The following is a 26,084-nucleotide window of genomic DNA, read 5'->3' as shown; positions in this document are numbered from 1 at the left end:
AGGGGTGTATGAAAAGAAATGGAAAGAAAAAAACAGTAGAATAAAATAATTTTTAGATTATTTTTTCTGTAAAAATTAATTCTATATTAAAGATTTTGAAAACTATTTATATATAAATTAGAATAATTATGTTAAACGAGTTTAGGAAGTTTTTTTTAATGAAAGTGTTTTTCAACAGTTTCATTTAATCACTTTTTATTATTATTTATCATTGTTATTTGTTAAATTTAATTTTATTATATATTTAAAAAATTTCAATGATTAAAATATTTTTATATAACAATATAAGTTATTTATAATATATTAAAAATATATTTTCTATATAAAGATATTTATTAATTATAAATTTGAATTACATAAAATAAATATTTATCCCTATATTACACAAGTTAAAATATTAATAATTATAAATTAACGAATTTATTAAATATTTATCTCTGTATTTTAAGTGTTGTTATTTGTCTGAGTTCCTTTCTATAGTGCCTCTTTCATGTGCTTCTTTTCTCTTCGAAGTTGAAATGGCCGCCGCAAAGAAACAACAACAGAAGAACACAATCAAGCCAAAGAAGACGCACAAGTAAAGTAGAACCTTTCATACATCAATTGCATTTACTTCGTTGATTCTCATTTTCCTATTTGTTATATGAACTTCTTTGTTTCGCCACACATAATACCTCTTCCATCTGTTGCTTTTCTTTTCTTTACCTTGTGATTGCTTTTCCTTCTCTGATTTTGATGTTAACTTTATTCTTGTTTCTATTTTTTCTGATTCTTTTTTTTTTTCTCTATGAAGTTCAAGGAGACTAGATCCTTCTCTGTCCTTATTGTTGTTTTGATTCCTCTGTCTGGGTCTTGGTTCTTTCTTGAACTTGCATTTTGTTTGTTTTCAAGATTGGTGATTTTTTTTTTCTTTTATTGATTTTGATTGCATGCAAGAACAAGAATGATGACAGAGGATACAGATCTTTTGTATGCAAATTTCAATGGTCATGATTTTGATTTAAAGCAAGAATAAGAATGATGACAGAGGATACTAATCCGCTGTATGCAAATATCAATGATCCCATTGTATTTCAGATGTTTGGACTTGGGGGTGTTGGGCTAGGCTGGTGTGTGATCGTTCTCTGTCACATGGTAAGTGAGTAATTTGAAATTAAACCACTACAAGAAAAAAGATTATTATCTACGGAATATTATCTACGGAATTTTTTCCGTAGATAATGCTTAGTTATCTACGGAAAATTATCTACAGAATTTTTTCCGTAGATAATTTTTAGTTATCTACGGAATATTACCTACGGAATTATTTCCATAGGTAATATTTATTATCTACGGAAATTTCCGTAGATAACTTATCTACGGATTTTTCCGTAGATAATTTATCTACGAAAATTTCCGTAGATAATTTATCTACGAAAATTTCCGTAGAAAACTTCACCCATAAATAAAATTCGTAGGTAAAACATTTTATTTGAAATCAATTAACATATTTTATTATCGTTTCATTTTAATTTATTGTAAAATAATTAAAATATTTAATTTAGCATCATTAAAAAAATAATCATTATAAGATTTATTTTTTTTAAAAAATTTAATTATTTATTATAATACTTTTAGTCACCGTATCGACCAAAAAATATATTTTTGATTAAAATATATTTTAAAATTTAGTTAATTCATTATAATATTTTAAATAAATATTTTTAAAATTGTTATTAGATAACTTATCTACGGAAAAATCCGTAGATAACTTATCTACGGAAAAATCCGTAGATAACTTATCTACGGAAAAATCCGTAGGTAACTTATCTACGGAAATTTCCATAGATAAGTTATCTACGGAAATTTCCGTAGATAAGTTATCTACGGAAATTTCCGTAGATAATTTATCTACGGAAAAATCCGTAGATAACTTATCTACGGATTTTTCCGTAGATAATTTAGTAAATAAATTTCGTAGATATAATATTTTATTTGAAATATCAATTAACATATTTTATTATCGTTTCATTTTAATTTATTGTAAAATAATTAAAATATTTAATTTAGCATCATTAAAAAAATAATCATTATAAGATTTAATTTTTTTTAAATTTAATTATTTATTATAATACTTTTAGTCATCGTATCGACCAAAAAATATATTTTTCATTAAAATATATTTTAAAATTTAGTTAATTCATTATAATATTTTAAAATAAATATTTTTAAAATTGTTATTAGATAAGTTATCTACGAAAAAATCCGTAGGTAACTTATCTACGGATTTTTCCGTAGATAAGTTATCTATGGAAATTTCCGTAGATAACTTATTTACGGAAATTTTCGTAGATAACTTATCTACGGATTTTTCCGTAGATAATTTAGTAAATAAATTTCGTAAGTAAAACATTTTATTTAAAATATCAATTAACATATTTTATTATCATTTCATTTTAATTTATTGTAAAATAATTAAAATATTTAATTTAGCATCATTAAAAAAATAATCATTATATGATTTAATTTTTTTAAAATTTAATTATTTATTATAATACTTTTAGTCACCGTATAGACCAAAAAATATATTTTTGATTAAAATATATTTTAAAATTTAGTTAATTCATTATAATATTTTAAAATAAATATTTTTAAAATTGTTATTAGATAATTATCTATGGAAACATCTGTAGGTAACTTATCTACGGATTTTTTTCGTAGATAAGTTATCTACGGATTTTTTCCGTAGATAAGAAAATTTCCGTAGATAAATTATCTATGGAAATTTTCGTAGATAACTTATCTACAGAAATTTCCATAGATAACTTTACTCGTAGATAAATTCCGTAGGTAATACATTTTATTTGAAACATGAATTAACATATTTTATTATCTTTTTATTTTAGTTTATTGTAAAATAATTCGAATATTTAATTTAGCATCATTAAAAAAATAATCATTATAATATTTAATTTTTTAATTTAATTATTTATTATAATACTTTTAGTCACTCTATTGACCAAAAAATATATTTTAGATTAAAATATATTTTAAAATATATTTTAGATTAAAATATATTTTAAAATTTTAGTTAATTCATTATAATATTTTAAAATAAATATTATTAAAATTGTCATTAGATAAGTTATTTACAGAAATTTCTGTAGATAAGTTATCAATTGAAATTTCCATAGATAATTTATCTATGGATTTTTCTATAGATAAATTATCTACGGAAATATCCGTAGGTAACTTATCTACGGATTATTCCGTAGATAAGTTATCTACGGAAATTTCCGTAGATAAGTTATCTATGGAAATTTCCGTAGATAACTTCACCCGTAAATAAATTTCTTAGGTTACATATTTGAAACATCAATTAACATAATTTATTATCTTTTCATTTTAATTTATTGTAAAATAATTAGAATATTTAATTTAGCATCATTAAAAAAATAATCATTATAAGATTTAATTTTTTTAATTTCATTAATTATCATAATACTTTTAGTTATCGTATTGACCAAAAAATATATTTTAGATTAAAATATATTTTAAAATTATTTATGATTAAAATATATTTTAAAATTTTCTTTAATTCATTATAATATTTTAAAATAAATATTATTAAAAATTGTCATCTTAAATTTTTTATTTTTATAAATTAATTGATGATAAAAAAAATAACATACTAATATATGGTTTTAAATTTGATATGAAAATATTAGGATATAATTAGATAAGATTTTAAATTCGTATTTTATTAATGATTGAAAATTTAAGATTATAATTTTAAAATATATAAATTATTATTTAAACTTTTAAATTTATAATCATTAATTTAAATTGTTTCATAATATTAATTTTAAATTGAAATAAGTAGATTGTTAATTATACAAGTATGTATATTTATAAGTAAATATTAATTAAATATAATATAATTATTATTATTATTGGTAATATAATTATTATATATATTTTTATATTTTTATAGCGGTCAGAACATACCAAAATGAGAGGGATCCAAAAATAGTATAAGTATGAGATTGTACTTAAATGAATTAATTTGTACTACTTATACTGATAACATGCATTAGCTCTTCTGTAGCCTATCTCATAAGAACTCCACAGTTAAGCGTGCTTGACCTGGAGTAGTATAGGGATGGGTGACCTTCTGGGAAGTTTCCCAGAAAATGTGCAATAAGAACAAAACATGTTGAAAAGTGAAGTGTAATGAAATAGCATCCTTGAGAGGCCAAATATGAGAGTTATTACATTAATAAATTTATTAAAATTAAATAAAAATTTCCTGAAATGAGTTATCTACGGAAAATTCCGTAGATAACATTATCTACGGAAAAATCCGTAGATAACATTATCTACGGAAAATTCCGTAGATAATGTTCCGTAGATAACGTTATCTACGGAAAATTCCGTAGATAACGTTATCTACGACCATTTTATCTACGGATTTTTTTCCGTAGATAATCCGTAGATAATTGACATTTATCTACGGAATTTTATGTTTATCTACGGATTTTTCCGTAGATAATCTTGATTTTTCTTGTAGTGAACTTTCAAAGATTTTTTTGACTATTATTTTATTCTAAATTTAATTTGCAAAGTTTATGCTAGTATTAAAAGTTACTTAATTATGAGTATTGTTGACTTTTAGGTTTAATTTAATCTGTATTACTTTTTCTATAAATTGACTGGAGTGCTCAATTATGGGGATGATCTCTCACCTTGAGGTCAATTACTTTCTACACATATATATGACTAATTCCTTGCCCCGATATTTTCCGACTTTAGGATCCTAGATTAGGTCTAAAATAATCAAAGTTCTTCAACATTCTTGAACAATTCAATGTTGCATCCCTTCTTGATTTAAATTGAAAAGCTATTCATTTTCTAAAGTTGTAAATTTATTCCCCTTGAAACTCAAGAATACCATACTTGTTGAAATTCTTTGTATTTTATTCTTCTTTTTTGTTGGTTGTTTTTAACCATATTTATAAAATACATTATTTCTAGCCTTTGACGTATTTGGTACATCCTTTTCTGAATCTTTTTGTTTATTTTTTGTTATTTTTGTTGTTGAAGCTGTTTTTTTGTAGAGAAGTCGTCTGCAATGAGGCTTTTATCTTATCTGTGTGTTTCCCCCTCCCCTTTATTTCAATGAGATGCCAGAATCCGATAATCCATTTGTCTTTGTCATTATATCAACATCGTACAAGACTTCCTAAGGTTTTGTTCATATAAATGTTTTTATTCCAATTTCTGTCATCTTTTTTTTACATATATATATATATATATTATATTTATATATATATATATATTGTGAATTTATTATCTGCATGTATAACCATTGCAAAATACTTACATTTGATGTTAACAAGATAAAAAGAGGGATAAAGTGTCTACATTTTAAATCCTTTTTAAAGTTGGTTATCATTTCAAACTGGTTTTTAAAACAATTATAATTAAAACTTAGTCTTAAAATTGATTATATTTTTCAATTAGTTTATGATTTGAAATATATATTAAAACTAGATTGATTATAAAATTGATTTTGAATCAAAAATTGATTCTAAAGCCAAATTAGTTTCACAAGACTTTTAAACAGATTTAAAAATAATAAACAAGTTTGTATTTAAGATAAATTTTAATATTATTTATTTTTTTAAAATTAGTTTAAAAAACTGATTTATGATTTTAAACTAGCTTGGAACCAACTGGATTTCTAATCATAAACTGGTTTTAAAACCAATTTTACACCTTATTTTGAAAATCCAAACAAATTATTTTCTCGATTAGAATGAACAATGTTGGAATTGCTCAATTAGCATGATGATTTTAGTAGTGATGATAGAATTAAGGCTTGTTTTTATTTGTTATTGGATATATTTCTTAAACTAGCTTGATTGCTGTCTGTGCATGTTTAGGGCTGGCCCCATAATTTTACCTTTTTTTTTAATTTTTATGATGTTTTATTTTAACAATTTCTTTTACAACATGTTAGCATCTCCAATATCAATAAACTATATGTAACGGTTGGCACCAAACTTACACGATTTCGTTCATTTAGACTATTATGTTATTCAAGAGTCATTTTCATTTATTCTTGTCAATTGCAGGTTATAGCAGCAACAAACTGTGTAGATATTCTTTACCCTGCTCTTATGCATTCTAGGCCATTGGAACATAGATTTGAGTTTTTGCACCCAATTGAAGAAGGGCTCGGATTCTACAGGTTTAGACTCTTCAAATTATCTGCTGACATATTTTTGGTACAAAACATTTACTGACTGCTCATAGTTTAATATTCTTGGTCTATAGGTGATTTCAATGGATGATAATGCAGGTTGTATGTCTGTGTTGAGGCTAGCATGCTGTTGGCTTTGCGCTGTGATGCAACTAAGGTTTGTTTTCTTCTGTTACACAACAACATAAATAACTTAAAATCAATTTTTGTAAAAGAAAATGAGCAGCATAATAAATATAGGGGGCATTAATGGGTTAATAATGATTGTTAGATACAAAACATTGTTTGAAATTTATTGAACACAATAAATTTTAATGAAATGCAGTAGACATCGAGATTTGTGATTTTCAATAAATTTTTTAGAATAATAAGAGGATATGTCCTGCTTGTCGGGGTATATGTAATTGCAAGACTTGCATGCGGAGTGATAATTCGATAAAGGTATTTGAGTGTTGCTAGCTTAGAATTCAATGAGGCATGCGGTTGAAGTTTAGCATTTGTAATTTCTTTTCTTGTTTGTGAAATTTCTTGTTTTGCTGGGATTTAGGTTTGGATATGCGAGATACTTGTTCTCGATAAATTGTAGTATCTCCATGTGCTGCTGTCGTCGGTGCTTCCAGTAGTAAAGCAGATCCACCATGAACAGTGTTTTGAAGTTGGGATTGAAAAGAAGTTGCGTGGTACGGTTCATTTTAAGATATAAGTTTAAATATGTTTTTAGTCCCTCAGATCGAAGGTAAACTTATTTTTAGTCTCTCAAATTTAAAATTAATCTGTAATTTCAAAAAATTATGTTTTTAGTCTTTATACTCAATTTTTTCTAGGGAATTTGTCAAATATTGTCGTACAAAATTTATATACTAGTATCTCTGTTAGTGAAAATATAACATTAAATATATAAATGTTCCAATTTTTACTTTCAAATGTGTTATTAGTGACATGAGGAACTAAAACAAGATTTTTAAAAGTTACAAAGACTAAAAAATAATAATTTTAAATTTGATGGACCAAAAATAAATTTAGCTTAAATTTGAGGGACTGAAAACACATTTAAGCCTAAGATTTATTTGGATTTGCTTCCAGCTTTGTAATCTTAGTGTTGGTTATCTATGTTGCTTTGCTTTATGTGTGGTGAACAAGTATTTGATGATGTTTTCAAAATGGTTTCCCTTTCAAGTGCTGAAATAGATCTTCCAAGGATAAAATTGAACATAGATGAGCAGATGTGCTGGTACGTTTATAACCAATTTCATAGAATCGTTGGTTTTAGTTAGTGCTGAAGCATTATGCATATTCTCCTTATTCATGGATAGTATAGGGATCATTAATTATTTTGATTTGTTTTCTTGCAGCAATTTCTGTAGGATACTGTTAGTCACTTAGCCTCAATTAACTTAAGGGGGGGTGAATTAAGTTTTCTAAATTTTCCTCTTATAAAAACTTTTCCGAATTACTTTCTTATCAATTTATTTCCTTAGACAAATTTGTATGCAAAGAATGAATAATGATGCAAACTACACAATTACAATTAATAACAAGAAATTAAAAGTGTAGGGAAAGAAGAATTGCAAACTTGATTTTATACTAGTTCGGCCAATCCTGCCTACATCCAGTCCTCAAGTCTCCCACTTGAGATTTCCACTACTCTTGTAAATCTTACAAGACTTGAATCCTCCAACACCTCGGAACTCCCTTTCCTTGTGTTGAGATTCAAAAACCAACAAGGAGAAAAACCCTTTCTCCTTTACAGATCCAATGATCTATTGAGTTTTACAGAATGACTCTCTTGAAGAGTGGATATTACACTTTTATGATCTTAAAGAACTCTTTAGAGATTTTTCAAATGACTTTGGCCAAGTAGATTTTGTAAATGATTTTCACAATAGAGTTTTTTTTCTCTGAAAAATTATAGGTATTTATATAGAATTGTTTCTTAGGTTATGTCTTTTCATGAAGAGTTGTAACTTTCTATAATTTTTCAGAAAATAGGCTCAGTTAATCAATTACAAGACTTGGTAATCGATTACAATGGTTTAAGTTCAAAATGTTTGAAACATTGTATAATTTAAATTCAAATTTTGAAATTTTATCTTCCGGTAATCGATTACAATGACTGGTAATCGATTACTAGAGAGCATTTTAACATTTGAACCTTGCACAAAGAAGTTTTCTTTCTCTAGTAATCGATTACATCAAGTGGTAATCGATTATCGGACACATATCACCTGATTTGGCTTATGAAAACTTAAGATATAGAAAGCTTCTATTTTCCAGTTAAAAATATTTTTGTTTAATCTTTTGAATACTTTTTTTGCTTTCTTTTCAAACAACTTATTCATATATTAAAAAAGATTAAGTTTAGGTTTTCTTGAAATCCTTATTTTAATGGCCAAGTGAAATTTGCAAATTCTAAAAGTTCATTTTACATACTAAGCTAAGTAGTCAAGACTTATCTATTTATTACTTGAGATCTTGCTTCTTGATCAGCTTGCTTTAACTTGACCTTTATTTTCTTCAATGTTTTGGCATCATCAAAACTTTGTACATATTTTCTTCCACATTCTCCCCCTTTTTGATGATGACAATTCACTGTAAAGGGAAAGAAAATAAAAAAATATATTTTGATCACTCCCCCTTAGTAAAACATTGATTGAAGTTACTTTTATAGTTGTACTTATGTTTTGAAAAAGATTGTAGAGATCAATGTTTATATTTTAAAACATAAGTGTCAGGTTGGGCATCAAGAATATTTTAATCAAAATATTTTAGTCAAACTTAGCCCAAAGTAATGTTAGAAAGAAAATAAACATTTTCTTTTCCTTTGCAGTCTTATCTCTCCCCCTTTGGCAACATCAAAAAGAATATAATAACAAAAAAATCCAAAGGTAAAGAGCAAGCCAAAAATTTTCCATTTCAAATCTTTTTTGTAAATTCATACTATTTTTGCTTTGATTTAAAAAAATTCAATTTTCCATTCCATCATGGACATTTCAAAATCACTTTGCATATCATTAGAAAACTCTTTGCACAAGTGATCATTAGTAGCTCCAAAAATAAATCATCAACATAAATTTGCACTATAAGAATATTATTCATTTTTCTTTAGATAAATTAATGTTGTATCAACCTTTCCTCTTGTAAATTCTTTTTCCAAAATAAATTTACTAAGTCTTTCATACCATGCCCTACGAGCTTGTTTTAATCCATATACAACCTTTTTCAACTTAAAGACACGGTTTAGAAATTATGAGTTTTCAAATCTAGATGGTTGTTCAAAATATACTTCTTCTTGAATAAAATCATTTAGAAATGCACTTTTGACATCCATTTAATATATTTTGAAATTCATTATAGATGCATAGGCTATTAACATTTTAATGATTTCTAGTCTTGCTACAAGTGCATATGTTTCTTCGTAATCTATGCCTTCTTCTTGATTATATCCTTTAGCAACTAGTCTAGCTTTGTTTCTTATAATTATACCATTTTCATTTAATTTATTTCTAAATACCCATATGGTTCCAATAATTGGATGATTATATGGTCTAGGGACTAGTTTCCATACTTGATTTCTCTCAAATTGATTTAACTCTTCTTGCATAGCATTTATCCAATGTTCATCATTTAAGGCTTCATCAATGATTTTTAACTTCTATTTTAGAAACAAAAACCAAATTATTGCATGCTTCTTTGAGAGAGTATTTAGTAGTTACCTCTTTTGATATGTCTCCAATGATATTTTCAAGAGGATGATTTCTTGAGATTCTCCATGCTCTCTTTGAGGAATCATGTTTGTTTGATTCTCTTAAATTATAGAATCCTCCATTCCTTCATCTTCTTTGTCCTTTTGAGTTTTCTCATATATATGAGTGTCTTCAAAGCTTTCTATTTTTCAATGTCAAGTATTTTTCTTTGTTGTTGTCTCCTATCACGTGCTTGAAACATTTACTATCAATGTACCAAGTTTGGTCTTTGGAATCCTTCAAGAAAAAGAATGAATTGATTTTGGTACCCAAGTTTTCTCTGGGTCCTTAATGTTAGTAATAATAGAAGAACCTTTAGGAATCCATACCATATTCTTGATATTGTTAAAATTCTTTCTAATATAGCAAGTTGAAGAATTATGACCTTTCTTTCCGCAATAAAAACATGTTGTGAATGGAGAACTAGTAACTTGTGTGGGAACAAAGAAATTTTTGTATTTCTTTTGTTATTTTTGAGGATTATATCCTAATCCTTCCTTATCAAATACACATTTTTGTTTTCCTAATATTATATCTAAATTATTTCTTCCACTAGTAAATTTTGCAAGAGTGTTTCTTAGGTTACTAATTTCCTCTTTAAATCCATTGCATGTTGAACATGGATGATTTATTTTATTTGTTTCTAAATTATTTTTAATCTCTTGATTTTCTTCTTTAGAATTTATTATCCTAATTTTGGTTTTAAGATCATCTAATTCATTATTTAATTTTGAAATCTCTTTTTTAAAGTTTGAAATTGTTTTCTTATATGATGATACTAATTTTGCAAGTTTAAAGGATTCTTTATGCAAATCATTGAATGCATCTTGAAGTTCATCAAATGAAATTGAGATATCATTGTTAGAAGATGTTACCTCTTCTTTGCTTTCGTAATCTTTAGCCATGAGTCCCAAATATACGACTTTATTTTCAGAGTCACTTGAAGAATCCATGTCATTTTCTTCCTAAGTGATATAAGCCTTCTTCCCTTTCATTTCTTTGAAGCTTTTCTTGTTGGATTTTTCCATTTTTCTTTTAAGGATCGGACATTCTAATCTCAAATGTCCCGGTTGATTGCATTCATAGCATCTTGGGGTTGAAGAAGATTCTTCTCCTTTCTTCTTTATGTTGAAATTGAATTTTCTTCTATTTCCTCTATTCCTTAGGAATTTGTGGAATCTTTTTACAAAGAGATTGAAATCTTCATCATCATCATCATCTTCCTCAATGTTGTCATCTTTTTCATTTTCTTCATGAGAGGATGAATATGCTTTAAGTGCTATACTTTTCTTCTTTTTGTCACTATTTTCATTTTGACTTAGTCTCATCAATTCCATTTCATGCTCTTGAAGTTTTCCAAATAGAGATGCAAGAGACATGGTTGTTAGATCTTTTGATTCAGCAATTGCAGTCACTTTCGGTTGCCATTCCCTACTCAAACATCTCAAAACTTTGTGATGGAGGAGGCCCATGGGCCAAAGGCCCAACTACTAGGACTATGGCCAAGAGGATACAGGAAGAATGGGCCCATGCTCAAGAGAAGCCCATTATGCTTTTTAGTTGGGCTTTGACTCAAGCCCAAGTAGTTTAGGTTGTAGAATAGGTTTGGTCCTTTGGGCTTGTATTGCATTTTAGGCCTTGTATTTTGGCCACCTAGATTAGGATTTTCATTCCACGGCAATGTGAATTTAGGGTTAATTTAGGTTAGCATGTGCAAGCTCATTTGCATGTAATTAGTATTGCATTTAGTATGCATTTAGGCCATGTGCACACATGCACATGGTGTGACCGAAATACTACTCAAATGGATACCAAATTACATCCAAATGAGAGTGCACATGGGGTGGTGACCGGTTGGCACCTGTACAGATATTGTGAATATATTACAGATATTGTGGATACATATATTATGGCTATTATCCTCACTATCAATTAGGGATATGATTAGATTAGTTTCCATAATATTAGAGATTAGTATCTCTATCATTTATTGTATTCACTCTATAAATAATAAGATTGGTATGTGTACAACAATACACACAATTCCTGAATCACAACATGGTATCTAGAGCTTAGGTTTTTCTTTTAGAATATATTTTTCTCTCTTCTTGCAAAGGCCCTTGCTGCCACCTCCGGCTGCCGCCGGCCGTCGCGCCGGCGGCTACCGCCTCCGATCGCTGTGCCGCCGACCACTGCTTCCGGTCGCCCACTCTGACCGCCATCGGCCGCTGCTACCACCTTCGGTCGTTGCACCGCTGACCGCCGCCTCTGGTTGCTACCTCCGACTGCAGCCTCCGGTCGTCGTGCCGCCAATTGCCTCGCCGTTGACCTTCGCCTCTGGTCCCTACCTTCAGTTGTCGCCTCCGACCGCCACCTCGGGTCGTCACACCGTCGTCACTGGTCGCTTCCTGTCGCCGCCTCCAACTGTCGCTTCCGATTTCCACCACTGACTGCCACTTCTGGTCGCCAACTCCGACCGCTGCCTCCAGTCATCGCCTCTAGTCGCCGACTCTGACCGCCGCTTCCGATCGCCGACTCTGACCGCCACTTCCGGTCGCTACTTCTGGTCCCCAACTCCGACCGCCGCTTCCGATCGCCACCTACAACTGCTTCCCGTCGCTGACTCCGACCGTCGCTTCAGGTGGCCGTCGCCTTCGATCGCCGCTTCCGGTCACTGCCTTCGATCGCTGCCTCTGACTGCTGCCTCCGGTGACCAGTTAGCAGATATGTTCACAAAAATCGCTTAAAGGACCTCGGATTGATTACATTTGTAACAAGCTTGGTGCATATGATATATATGCTCCAGCTTGAGGGGGAGTGTTACAGATATTGTGAATATATTACAGATATTGTGGATACATATATTATGGCTATTATCCTCACTATCAATTAGGGATATGATTAGATTAGTTTCCATAATATTAGAGATTAGTATCTCTATCATTTATTGTATTCACTCTATAAATAATAAGATTGGTATGTGTACAACAATACACACAATTCCTGAATCACAACAGCACCAAAATTTGAATTTGAATATTCAAATTTTGGTGCCTAAGGTTAAGTTAAACCATACTATGGTTTAACTTAACCTTAGGTCAAGCTAAATGTGCTCATCACTCTAACATCCCTATATATTCACCATAGCCGGATTGTGTACACACTTTTGGATATTGAATGAGAATTTACTCTTTTCAGGTTTTCTGGAAACCAACCAGGAACAATATAATCGATTATTTTGCTGGATAATCAATTATTCCAGAGAGTTATTTATGGGATAATCGATTATTTGGAAAATAATCGATTATTGCAGCAAGGCATCCCATTTTTCCTGTTGCTGGAATAATCAATTATATTTAATGATAATCGATTATTTTGAGTTAGTTTTCATAACTTCGTTTTAAGTCTCAAAATAACTTTTTAGTTCTTTTAGCTCATAATCATACACTCTCTAATTAGTTTAGATATAGATTTTTCTTATGCACACAGCACACACAACATATAAACTCATTCAAAACAATTTATATACTAATCCCTATTACATAGCATTCTCTTTGACTTTGTTTTTGTCTTCTAAGTTGTAGTTGTTTGTTGTTGTCCTTGACACACATTTTGTGATCATCAAAACTCCTTTAAGCTTTAGAGATAATCTTGACCTCATCAAGTTCAAGCTCCCCAAGGCTCAACAGTTTCTTCCAAAAGTCACCGAGATATTGCCTTCAAAAACCCTAGGAAACTTACCTAGTTCCTACCTTTTGAAGTGAGCAATCCTTTGAGCCTTAAGCTAGGGTACTTCCTTCCTTAGTCTAGGCTATTATAATCTGAGAACCTCCTCCATTTCAAGTGTTCATCCATTCGGTTTCAAGCTCCATTGAAGAGGTCCAAGCTTTGGTGAATCTGAGGAGAAGAACACCTATCACTTCTCCTAGTTTTTGCCATCAAGAGGACATTACCATTGCTAGATTTTTGAGTGCTCTCACTTTTTAAATAAGAGATAAGGTTGAGCTTTTACCTTACATAGATTTGAATGATTTGGTTCAACTTTGCATCAAGGTTGAACAACAAAATTTGAGAAAAAATTTCAAAACAAGCTCATACTCATCTTCTGATGGAGGAGGCCCATGGGTAAAGGGCCTAACTACTAGGGCTATGGCAAAGAGCATTCAAGAAGAGTGGGGCCATGCTTAAGAAAATCCCATCACATTTTTTAGTTGGGCTTTGATTCAAGCCCAAGTAGAGTAGGAGTAGTGTAGGTTTAGGCTTAGGGCTTGTATTTCATTTTGGGCCTTGTATTTCGGCCACTTAGACTAAGAATTTCATTTCATGGTCAATTGGATTTAGGGTTAATTTAGGGTTACATGTGTTTAGTCATTTGCATGTAATTAGCATAGCATTTGGTATGCATTTCGGCCATGTGAACACATGCACGTGGTGTGACCGAAATGCAACTCAAATGGATGCCAAATTACATCACAAATGAGAGCACATGGGTTGGTGACCTGTTGGCACCAAAATTTGAATTTTTGAATTCAAATTTTGGCGCCTAAGGTTAAGTAAACCATACCATGGTTTCACTTAACCTTAGGCTAACCCACGGATAACCATTAACCTAATTTTCCCTATAAATTCATCTTGGCCGAAGTTTGTAACACTTTTGGACATAATTTGAATGAGATTTCTTCACTTGAACTCTCTCCCTCCGAAAGTCTCCTATAACCTCACTCTACCCTACTTGAGCTCCTCTCTTTGTAGAGTTAAGTTACCTTACTTCTATCCGGACTTAGCTAGGATAAAGCTTGGTCACACTTGTTCTTCTTGGAGCTTCCAATCCTTGCATTGCTTCCAAGGATCCGAGAAGAATTTGAAGGCATTCCTTGAGGATTCTACAAGTAGAACCTCATCAAGTGGTATCTAGAGCTTCGATCTTCAAGAGATAAGTGTTCTTGTCTTTTGAATGTTTGTATGATCCGTATGCCTTGAATGAGTGTATGTCACTTAGAGTTTATTCATTCCTAGATCTACTTCTTGCCTAAAATTGATGGATCTAGCTTGTCATTTTGCTTGAATGATTCATATATGCATTTTATCTCAATTTCTTTTCATGAATCATGCTCCACATCTTATGCTATTTGGAAAATTCTGCCTATGAACATTTTGTGTTTATTGAGTCTTACTTGAAATTTTTTTGGTCATATGTGGTTTTGAGTTATTTAATTTTTGAATCCATGTCTAGTGTTATGTGTAGTTCTTTACTTGTTGATAATTCCTAGCTATGCTTGTTTTACTTTTTGTGTTGTTTGTCTTTTGAATTTTTTTTTTCTGGATTTGGCCGAGATCCTTTTTGTCTTAGTGTGCTCATAATTTTGCTTTTGATTTGAGTTCATAAACTACTATTAGATCATTAGTAGTTTTCCTAGTTCTAGGTTTCCTATGCTATAAAACGTCTTACAATTTTTTTGTTTTTGCCTAATTCTGTGAGTTTAATCTTGTATATCTCTTGGTTGCTGAAAATTTGTGTTTAGATCATTTTGAAATTCAAATTTGGAGCAAAAACCGTGGCATGTGTTAAAGAAAAATAAGTGACAAAAAGCATGTTCACATTTCATTACATGTTAACCTAATTTGAATGTCATTTGTATTTTGAATTTGAAAACGGTTTTTGTGCTTTGAAAAGAGTGACCAAAAATTTTGGACTTCAAATTTTAAAAGGAAAAAGGCATCTCCTAAATATATATATATAAAAAAAATATAGAACAAAATTCAAAAGAAAATTCAAAAGAAAAGTTGATTAAAAAAAATATATATATCCAAACCTAATTTTCAAAGTAAAAGCCAAACAAAGGAGATTGTGTTGAATTGTTTTAATGTGCTTCTTGGTTTGACATTGCATCACTTGAGTAATACATTTTTCAGCTTGCAAACTTTGAGTGTTTTGTTTTGTTATTCAAATTCTAGAACCTATCTAGGTTTCTTCCTTCTTGTTCTAGCCTATTCCTTGTTCTTTGCTCATCTATCTTGTCTACTCTTATACTGCATTCTTGTCTTGGTTAAATCTCAATTCTCTTGGCTGTTTTGTGCTCATATTATAATAAAAATGTGGCCTAGTTTTGACCTAGTCTATCTCCATAGAAGCTAGTTCTACAAGGGTCATCAAAAGAGGACTAAGATAAGGAGGAGGAAGGTGACAAGGAGCTTCTCGGATTGGCTACCAAATCAAACACCACACACTTTTGTTGCTGGAAATTTTTATGGCTGCTGCACTTGAACAAATCCGTGGAGATACATTGAAGATCACTTCAATTTGTATTGATTTTGAAAAAAAAAAACAGAGCATTAGTGACGGATTTAGAGACCAATTTTTCCTTACTAATTTGAATTTTCATTACAAAAGTGGTCTCTAAATTCATCACTAACTTTGGTGGTTGTTTTTTGCATTGTCTTGAAGCCACTTGTTTAATTTTCTGTTCAGCTTTTTAATTCCTTTGTAATTGGCCATTTTTAGGAGTGTCTTGGGAGTGTCTTTGGTACACAACCATCTCTCCTTAGGTTCTTAATTTCGTTAGACTTGGTGGAAGTGGTCCTTGATTGGTCTTTGGTACCTCTCAAGCTTTCACCTTAGGAATCCGTGTAGGTCGTTGTTAATTTCTTGCAATTTAATTCTTTTAGTTGTCTTAATTCGTCTAGTTATTCATATATCACAAATCACAAGAAAAAAATATTTTCATTGAAAAGATTTTTGGTAAGGATTAACTACAAGGGGGATTAGTAATTTTTACTTGAAGAGGCTTGGTTATTAAGTGGATCTTAGTAGCTCACCTCCCTCCAAAGTTCAATTTGTATACTTAGTCCTCCAAGTACTTAGTCTTAACCTTTAAAAATTGCTTTCAAAACATCTTTCATCAAAAGAAATCTTTCACCTATAATGGAAGAATTTTCTACTCCTCATAGTGATAGTAATTCAAGTGACTACAATGACATTTCTAAAGTAGCACATGAATTAAGATCACTAAAGATTTGGATAGAGCAAGAAGCTAAACATAGACTTAAAGAAAAACTTGAAAGAGAGGCTCAACTTGCTTTTTTGGAGGAAGAAATTCGTCTATTGAAGGAAAAAGAGGAAAAATTGCAAAATAGACACCAAAATAGACACAGTTCCCAAGCTCATAGTTCAACCATAGGAGAGTCCATGCATAATGATAGCCTAGCCTTAGGTGATCATTATCAACAACCTCCTAGGAGAGTTCATAGGACCCCCAAAGCTAGGGAATCTAGGGTAGGTCTCCCTTATTTTCATGGCAAAGATGATGTAGAGGGGTACCTTGATTGGGAAATGAAGGTTGAACAAATCTTCACTTGCCATGAAGTGAGTGAAGAAAGAAAAGTGTCTCTAGCTACCTTGAGCTTTCAAGGCCATGCCATGTATTGGTGGACATCCCTAATTAGGGATAGGCATCTCCATAATGACCCTCCAATACAATATTAGAATGAGTTAAGGAGTGCCTTGAGAAGGAGACACATTCCCTCATACTACACTAGGGAGCTTATCAACAAGCTCCAAAGACTCCATCAAAGGAACATGACTGTGGAGGAATATAGACAAACCATGGAGTTGTATTTAATGAGGGCTGGCATTAGAGAGGAGGAAGATATTACGATTGCTAGATTTTTGAGTGGTTTAACTTTTGAGATAAGAGATAAGGTTGAGCTTCAACCTTATAGAGATTTGAATGACTTGGTTCAACTTTGTATCAAGGTTGAACAACAAAATTTGAGAAAGAATTTCAAAACAAGCTCATACTCATCTACTTATTCAAAGGTTGACTACAAGAGGGAGGGAAAAACTTTTGAAAAGAAAAATTCTTTTGCTTCTTCCAAAAATCTAGACAAGGGTAAAACAAAAGAGGAAAAAAAAAAAGAAAAACACCTCACACACTAACACCAAATCTAGTGACATAAAGTGCTTTAAGTGTCTTGGGAGAGGCCACATTGCTTCTCAATTGCCCTAATAAAAAGGTCATGATACTAAGGGCCAAGACATTTATAGTAGCCAAGATGAAGCTACTACTTCTCCATCTTCAAGTGAGGATGAAGAAGAAGCAAGTGAGGGAGAGTCATGTGAGGTCACTTACCTTTACAATGAGGAACTTCTTATGATGAGAAGGGTCCTCAATAACCAACCTAGTGATACACAATCCCAAAGAGAGAACATTTTTCATACAAGATGTAATATTTCAAACAAAGCTTGTTCTCTAATTGTGGATAGTGGATCTTGGTGCAATTGTTGTAGCACTAGGATGGTTGAAAAGTTGGGCTTAACAACCACACCCCATCCCAAACCTTATCAACTTCATTGGCTCAACGATGATGGGGATATGGTGGTTAACCAGCAAGTGGAAGTAGAGTTTTCCATTGGGAACTATCAAGATAAAGTCAAATGAGATGTAGTTCCCATGGAAGCTTGTCATATTTTTTTAGGTAGGCCATGGCAATTTGATAAGCAAACACACCATGATGGCCTAACTAATAAAATAACTTTCACTTACTAGGGTTAGAAGTTTGTGCTTCATCCTCTATCACCTTCACAAGTGATGGAAGATCAAGTACAAATGAAGACCAAACGTGAGCAAGAGAAAGGAAAAGAAAATAAAAAAAATGAAAAAAAAACTTCTAAAAACTAGCGGTCAAGAGGATTCTAGAGAGTTTAGTGTTCCCTCTCTAGAGATAATTCAAGGAGAGACATTTGAAACAAAAACTTTACAAAAAAACTCTCTTACCTTAACCATCTTCTCATATCTTCATGTGTAGAGGAAAACTGATGGAATCATGCTAAGGAAGGCAAGAGGTGACAACTTAAAAGATCCAAGAAGAGTGGGTTAGACATGGAGGTTTGGGCCAGTCAAGGCCCAATGGGCCCGATGGGCCTGGGAAGGCCCAAGTTGAACTTTTCATGGGCCATATTTTGTTATAGCTATTTTCATATGTTTTGTATACATCATGTTAGTATAGGTATCATATATTTTGGTCTTGTATTTTGGACCACATAGAGTAGCATTTTAGGTTTTAGGTTTGTTGGGCTTAGTTTTGGGCTTCATGGGCCTTTGGCTTTTGGTACCCAATATTGGGCTCATTTTCATTCTTGTAATTTTTCCTTTCCATTGTAATTGTTGGACCAATGTATTTAGGTCATTAGAATAGGAAAATACAAGGAATACTAAAGTAGGCTAATTAGGTTAAACTAGGTTTTAAGACTGCTTTTAAGACTAAGTTTGGATTATATGAATGGTTGGTAATGCCTTTTGGGCTTACTAATGCACCTAGCACATTCATGAGGCTAATGAATCATGCCCTTAGGGATTGCATTGGTAGGTTTGTAGTTGTTTATTTTGATGATATCTTAATCTATAGCCAAAGTCTAAGTGATCATGTGGATCACCTAAGACAAGTTTTACTTGTTCTTAGAGACAATCACTTGTTTGCCAATGTAGACAAGTGCACCTTTTGTGTGGATAATGTTATATTTTTAGGATTTGTGGTGAGTAAAAATGGGGTTCATGTGGACCCCGAGAAAATCAAAGCCATCCAAGAATGACCTATTCCTACTAATGTTAGTGAAGTTAGGAGCTTCCATGGTTTGGCAAGCTTTTATAGAAGATTTGTTCCTAACTTCTCTACATTAGCTTCACCTCTCAATGAGTTGGTGAAAAAGGATGTGGTCTTTTTTGTGGCAAGAAAAACATAATTTAGCATTTCAAGAGCTTAAGCAAAAACTCACTCAAGCACCTGTTCTAGCTCTCCCTGATTTTAGCAAAACCTTTGAGCTAGAATGTGATGCTTCAGGTCTTGGCATAGGAGCTGTGTTGTTACAAGGTGGCCATCCCATAGCCTATTTCAGTGAAAAACTTCATGGGGTTGTCTTGAACTACCCTACCTATGACAAGGAGTTGTATGCTTTAGTTCGAGCCCTTCAAACTTGGGAACATTATTGATGGTGTCCCTCCTTCCATGGTTGATGATAGAGTTTGAAGGGAGAGACCTTGCCCTTGATCTAGGCTCACCAAAGGGTAGACAAAGGGTGATGTATGATGGGAAAAGGAAGATAGGCGTGAACAAAGAGTATGGTGGCGGAAGTGTTTTAGGGTGTGGTGTACGGTTGCTCACGATTGGCTCACTCCAAGTGTAGGTGGAGGCCACTCTAGGGTTTCACTCTCCAAGGGTGGAGAATGAAGGGGGCTATCTGAACTAACCTAGGGACTAAGGATGGGATTTGAGGCAAAGAAATGCTCTCTCAAATTCATATAATCCAAAGTATTTACAAGGTGTGGAGCATTGGGTATTTATAGGAGGGGAGGCATCTAGGGTTGCATTTCATAAGGCAAATGCACTCCAAATGAAATGCAAATGAACCCTAGATGCAACTTGGTGGCCAAGGATGGAATCTTTGGGTTTAGATTGGCTATATCTAGGTGCATGATAAGATCATGCAACCTTTGCCCTCTCCACTTGGACCTAAGCCTTTCTAACACCAAAAATAGATCCAAAAGCACCCAAAAAATGCGTCACCCTTCTAATTTAACACCCTAGCCCAAAATTAAAACCCTAATCATCAAAAGTACCCCATAATACAAGGGTAAAATAGGAAATACAAGAGAAAATAAATTCTAAGTCCTAAGCACCCCAAAATACAAGGGTAAAATTGGAATAAAGCAATAAAATTCTATACTACTCAAATTGGGCCTAGGAGATGGATCCATACATGGTATCTCTCCATTCTCCATCATCCCCTTCTTCTGGAGAAGGATTTGTCTTCAAATCTTTAAGCTCTTCCATTCCATTGATCCTTCAAAAGATGTGAAACCACAATTAGGGAAGTAAAAATACTAAAACTTAACTATGCAATCCTTAAGTACAAAATTTGTTGAATGAAAGTGTTAGGGTCATTGGGGAAAGCCAAAAGGCATAACCATATAAGAAAATTTTCAAAAGTTGTGGTGACTCCATGTAATTCATTCATCAAATTTTCTATCTCAGGGATTGGGTGCCTAGATTTTATTGATGGCTTTCTAAATTGGTGCACATCCTCTATTGCCATCTTTCTTTGGCACCAAAAGAATGAGGATGGCACAAGGGTTAAGGTTCGCTTGAACCTAGCCCTTTTTCTTCAAAGGAAAAATTCTTTTTTTCTTTTCTTTTCTTTTTGTTTTTGTTTTTGCTTTTCTCCTCCTCATCTTTCTTAGCTTTCAATTTGAGTTGGTCCTCATTCACTTGAGAAGGTGATAGAGGACACCACACAAATTTCTTTCCCAAGTGTTGGAAACTTATTTTATTGGTGAGGCCATCATGGATTGTTTGCTTGTCAAATTGCCATGGCCTCCCAAGTAATACACGACTAACCTCCAATGGCACTATGTCACGCAAAACTTCTTCTTTATAATTGCCAATGGAGATTGGTATGGTTGCTTGTTAGTTAACTACAATACCTCTCTCCTCATTGATCCATTGCATTCTATAAGGTTTAGGATGAGGTTTTGTAGTCAAGGCTAACTTATCAACCAATCTAGTACTACAACAATTTGAAGTGGACCCACTATCTACAATGAGAGAACAAGTGTTTTCTTGAATCTTGCATTTTGTTTGAAACAAGTTCTCTCTTTGAGATTGGTCAATGTCACTAGGTTGATTGTTAAGAAGCCTTCTAACCAATAGTAAGTCTCCTTCACAAGGTAAAATTTCTTCCTCGGAGTCTATGGCTTCTTCTTCACTACTAGAGGAAGAAGAACTAGATTCATCAAGGCTACTATAGTGGTCTTGGGCTTTTAAAACCATAGTTTTCTTTGTAGGACATTGGGAAGCAATATGTCCTCTTCCAAGACACTTGAAGCACTTGATTTCACTTGACTTAGACTCTTTGGAAGGTGCTTTAAAAGATGATTTTTCTTTTTCTTTTTCTTCTTTGGGATAAGGTAGGGAAGAGTGGTCCTCCTTCTTAAAACTCTTGGAATAAGAGGGAGTGGAGTCTTTTCGAAAAGGTTTTCTTGTAAGTTGATGCTCCACTCTTGAACAAAGTTGAACTAGTTCATTCAAATCCCTATAAGTTAAAAGTTCGACTTTGTCTCTTATCTCAAGATTAAGACCACTTTGAAATCTAGAGATTGTGGTCCTGATGGAGTAGTTCCTTCCATGGATGATGATAGTGGTTGAAAGGAGACTCCTTGCCCTTGATCTAGGTTCACCAAGGGGTAGATAAAAGGAAGTTTATGGGACAATAATGGAAGATGGGCGTGAGAAAGAGATGATAGGCGGAAGTGTTTAAGGTATGGTGTTTGGTGCTCACAAGGTTGGCTCACTCCAAGTGAAGGTGGAGGCCACTCTAGGTTTCCTACTCTCCAAGGGTGGAGATAGGAGGGGGTTAGACGAATCCAACCTAGTGACTAAGGAAGAGATGTTGAGGCATAAAATGCTCACTCAAAATCTATATATTCCAAAGTATTTACAAGTGGTGGGGTGTTGGGTATTTATAGGAGGGGAGGCATCTAGGGTTGCATTTAGAGTAGGCAAATGCATTCCAAATGAAATGCAAATGAACCCTAGATGCAACTTGGTGGCCAAGGATGGAATCTATGGGTTTAGATTGGCTATATCTAGGTGCATGTTAAGACCATGCAACCTTTGCCCTCCACTTGGGCCTAAGCCTTTCTAACACCAAAAATAGGTCCAAGGTTACCAAAAAATGCGTCACCTCCTAATGTTAAACCCTAGCCCAAAATTAAAACCCTAATCATCTAGAACACCCCATAATACAAGGGTAAAATGGGAAATACAAAAGAAAATAAATTCTAAGTCCTAAACACCCCAAAATACAAGGGTAAAATTGGAAATACAAGAAAATAAATTCTATGACTAAAATACCCCAAAATACAAGGGTAAAATAGGAAATTAAAGACAAGGGAAAAATAGGAATAAAGAAATAAATGCTATAAAACTTAGGAGCTAAGGTCCAAAAAATGGCCTTACTATCCCATTCCTCTTGCCTCCTTTAGTATATCACCTCTTGGTCTTCTCGGCCTTAGTGTTATTCCATCAGGTCCTCTCTTCCTCCCTAATCCCAGCCCTCATCATGAGCAACTCCATAGATTGCCTATATTCTTCCACACTAGAGGACCCTTGTTTCAATCTTTGAAGCTTATCCATAAGCTCTCGGTCATAGTATGGAGGAATATGCCTCCTTCTTAAGGCACTACGGAGCTCATTCCAATATTGGATTGGGGGCTCATGATTTATTCTCCTTTCTTTTTCTAAGGAGGTCCACCAATACATATCATGCCCTTGGAAGCTAAGGGTTGCTAAAGAAACCTTTCTTTCTTCACTCACTCCCTGGCAAGAGAAAAGTTGTTCCACTTTCATTTCCCAATCTAAATAGTTTTCAACATTATCTTTGCCATGAAATGGGGGAAGAGTGATGTTGGGTTCCCTATTGGAAGACTCCCTATGTCTATGTTGCCTTGGGGGTCTTTGATAGTAATCATCATTGTGATGACTACTATAGAAGATATCACTTGGAGGTTGGGTATGATGCCCTTCCACCTCATGAATACTTGAATGTATCATATGCCCTTTGCCTTTTGAGGATTGAGGAGAAGTGACTCTTGGTTTTGAACCACTAGCCTCTCCTCCCAACACTAGCCTAGCAAGCAACATTTTCATTTCCTCATTATTTTTTTTCAAACTCTTTTTCTTTTCTTCTCAACTCTTCCTCTCTTTTTATATTTTCCTCTTCTTTTTTTCTTAGGTACTCTTTTAGTTGCCTAAGTTCATCCCTAACACTAGACCTAGTACTACAAGAATTATGACCATGTACACTAGAATGATCACTCATCTTTGATCAAAAAGGTTTTCACAAAGTTGTTTTCAAAAAGGTTTTCACAAAGTTGTTTTCAAAAAGGTTTTCACAAAGTTGTTTTCAAAAAGGTTTTCACAAAGAGTGAGTGATAAAAAGGTTTTCACAAAAGGTTTTCAAGGTGCAAGAATGGTATGAAAAGGCCTAAGTGTACAAAGTGAACTATCAAAGGGAGGTGGACTACTATGAATCACTTAATAACCAAGCCTTATCAAGTAAAAATCACTAAGCCTTTTCCACTTTTCTTACAAAACAATTTGGCACAACAATAAAGGTGTGTGTGTGCACGTTACCCCTAGTAGGCAAAAACAAGCCTTCTAAACGTAATTGGAAACAAAGATAAAACCCTAACAATTATACTACCAAAAGCTTTAAAACATGCAAAAAGGAAAGCACTTAAAGCATACTCTAGTCGAAGTCCTAGGTGAAGGTTTTCAAATCACCTTCAACTACACGAACTAAAACCAAAATGAAGAGGTTTAGAAATGGCCAATTACAAACCAAAATGAAAGAAACCAAGGCCAAAAAACACAAGAGGCCGAAAAGAAAATCAAGCAAAAATATGAAAGACAAAAGTTTGGGTCTTCAACTCCTCCACTTGGGTTCCTTCACAAAGAGCAGACTTGTTAGTCCTCTCCAAGTGTTTGAACACTCCTTTTGGTGTGGTGTAAATCCCTCCAAAGGCTAGGTTTGTATTCGGTTCACTCCTCCACTCAAATCCACCAAAGGTGTGCTAGTTTGCTAGAGAGGTTCTTCACCTACAAACAAAATGAAACCAACCCAAAGAGCAAGAGTCCAAGAAACAAAACTGAAAAGCACAATTAGGAAAGGCTAAACTCAGAGAGAATTGATGGAGACAAAACAAAAGAGGCCAAAGAAAAGACAAACTAAAATTAAGACTCAATTAAAAATAGGAAGCACACAAAAGAGTAATCCTAGAATGGCACTAGAATGGATTAGTGTTTAGTCCACTTGCTTAAGTCTTTTAAGTGATTCGGTCCAGCCACTCTTAAGGTCTCACAATAGGGTCAAAATGTCACAAGTCCAACTCCCAAATGCTTAGGTAAAGGTCCAAGTCCACAAGTCTAGCAACAAGTCCTTTTTGGTCCAAAAATTTTTTTTTGATACTTTTTTTTTTGTTCTATTTTTCACGTCAATTTTTTTTTTTATGTTCCTTGGGTCCAATTTCTTTTCTTTAATGTTCAGTCCATTGTTGCTTAGGTTTTGCACTTGTGGGTGGGAAAAATTAGGTCAAATTTAGGAGAAATAGAAAGGAGACAAGTGGCGTGTTTTTAGAGGTGTTTAGGGTATCTTTTGAGTGGAAAATGATTTGTACTATCTAGTACAAGTTGTTTTGCAAAATTTTTTCAGCACACCTCTGATGGAAAAGGTTAGGAGGAGTGGTAGATGATTTCTCCTTAGCTTCTCCTTTGCTCGGATCTTCTTCAAGGAGATGGAAACCACAATGATGAACACTAGATGGAGGATGATTCACGGATTGGAAGAAGGCTTAAGCCTTGGATGGAAGCATCCAAGCTTAAGGTTCAAGGGAAAGCTCACTTCAAAGAGGAGGAAACCTAAAAGGGTTCCTAAAAGTGTAGCTCTCTAAATTCGGTGACTCTTGAAGAAATTTGGCTGAATAAGCTCTCAAATTTCATTATTCTCAAAAGTGAATACAAAAATGTGAAGGGAGGACTTAAGTATGCACGGAAATGAAGCACATAGGCACCTAAACCAAAGCTACACAAATTGGCGCCTAAAGTTTGAATTCAAATTTGAAATTTGAATTCAAACTTTGGTGCACATGTGAAAGTCCGAAAATTTAGGTACTAAGGTGCATTTAGGTCTGATTTGAGAGTCATTTAGGGTTAATTTGAGTGTCACATGTTCAGCCACCAATGGTGCAAAACATGTGACTCAAATGTAACTTAAATGGCTTCCAAATTAAACCTAGTTTAACCTAATTAGCATACTTTAGTATTCCTTGTATTTTCCTATTCTAATGACCTAATTACATTGGTCAAACAATTACAATGGAAAGGAAAAATTACAAGAATGAAAATGAGCCCAATATTGGGTACCAAAAGCCCAAAGGCTCATGAAGCCCAAAACTAGGCCCAACAAGCCTAAAACCTAAAATGTTACTCTATGTGGTCCAAAATACAAGACCAAAATATATGATACCTATACTAACATGATGTAT

General features: G+C 32.8%; 1 long non-coding RNA gene across 1 annotated transcript; it reads left to right on the top strand.

The window, feature by feature from the left end:
* Positions 1-498: 498 nt before the first annotated feature.
* Positions 499-7,998, top strand: LOC109793434 (uncharacterized). Its single transcript, XR_002239308.3, has 4 exons — positions 499-577; positions 6,117-6,232; positions 6,319-6,401; positions 6,792-7,998. It is a non-coding gene; the product is annotated as an uncharacterized LOC109793434 (long non-coding RNA).
* Positions 7,999-26,084: the final 18,086 nt, after the last annotated feature.

The sequence above is a fragment of the Cajanus cajan genome, chromosome 4 (assembly GCF_000230855.2).
Source record: "Cajanus cajan strain Asha chromosome 4, NIPB_CcT2T_4, whole genome shotgun sequence".
Taxonomy (NCBI): domain Eukaryota; kingdom Viridiplantae; phylum Streptophyta; class Magnoliopsida; order Fabales; family Fabaceae; genus Cajanus; species Cajanus cajan.
This window is presented reverse-complemented; position numbering and strand designations above follow the sequence as displayed.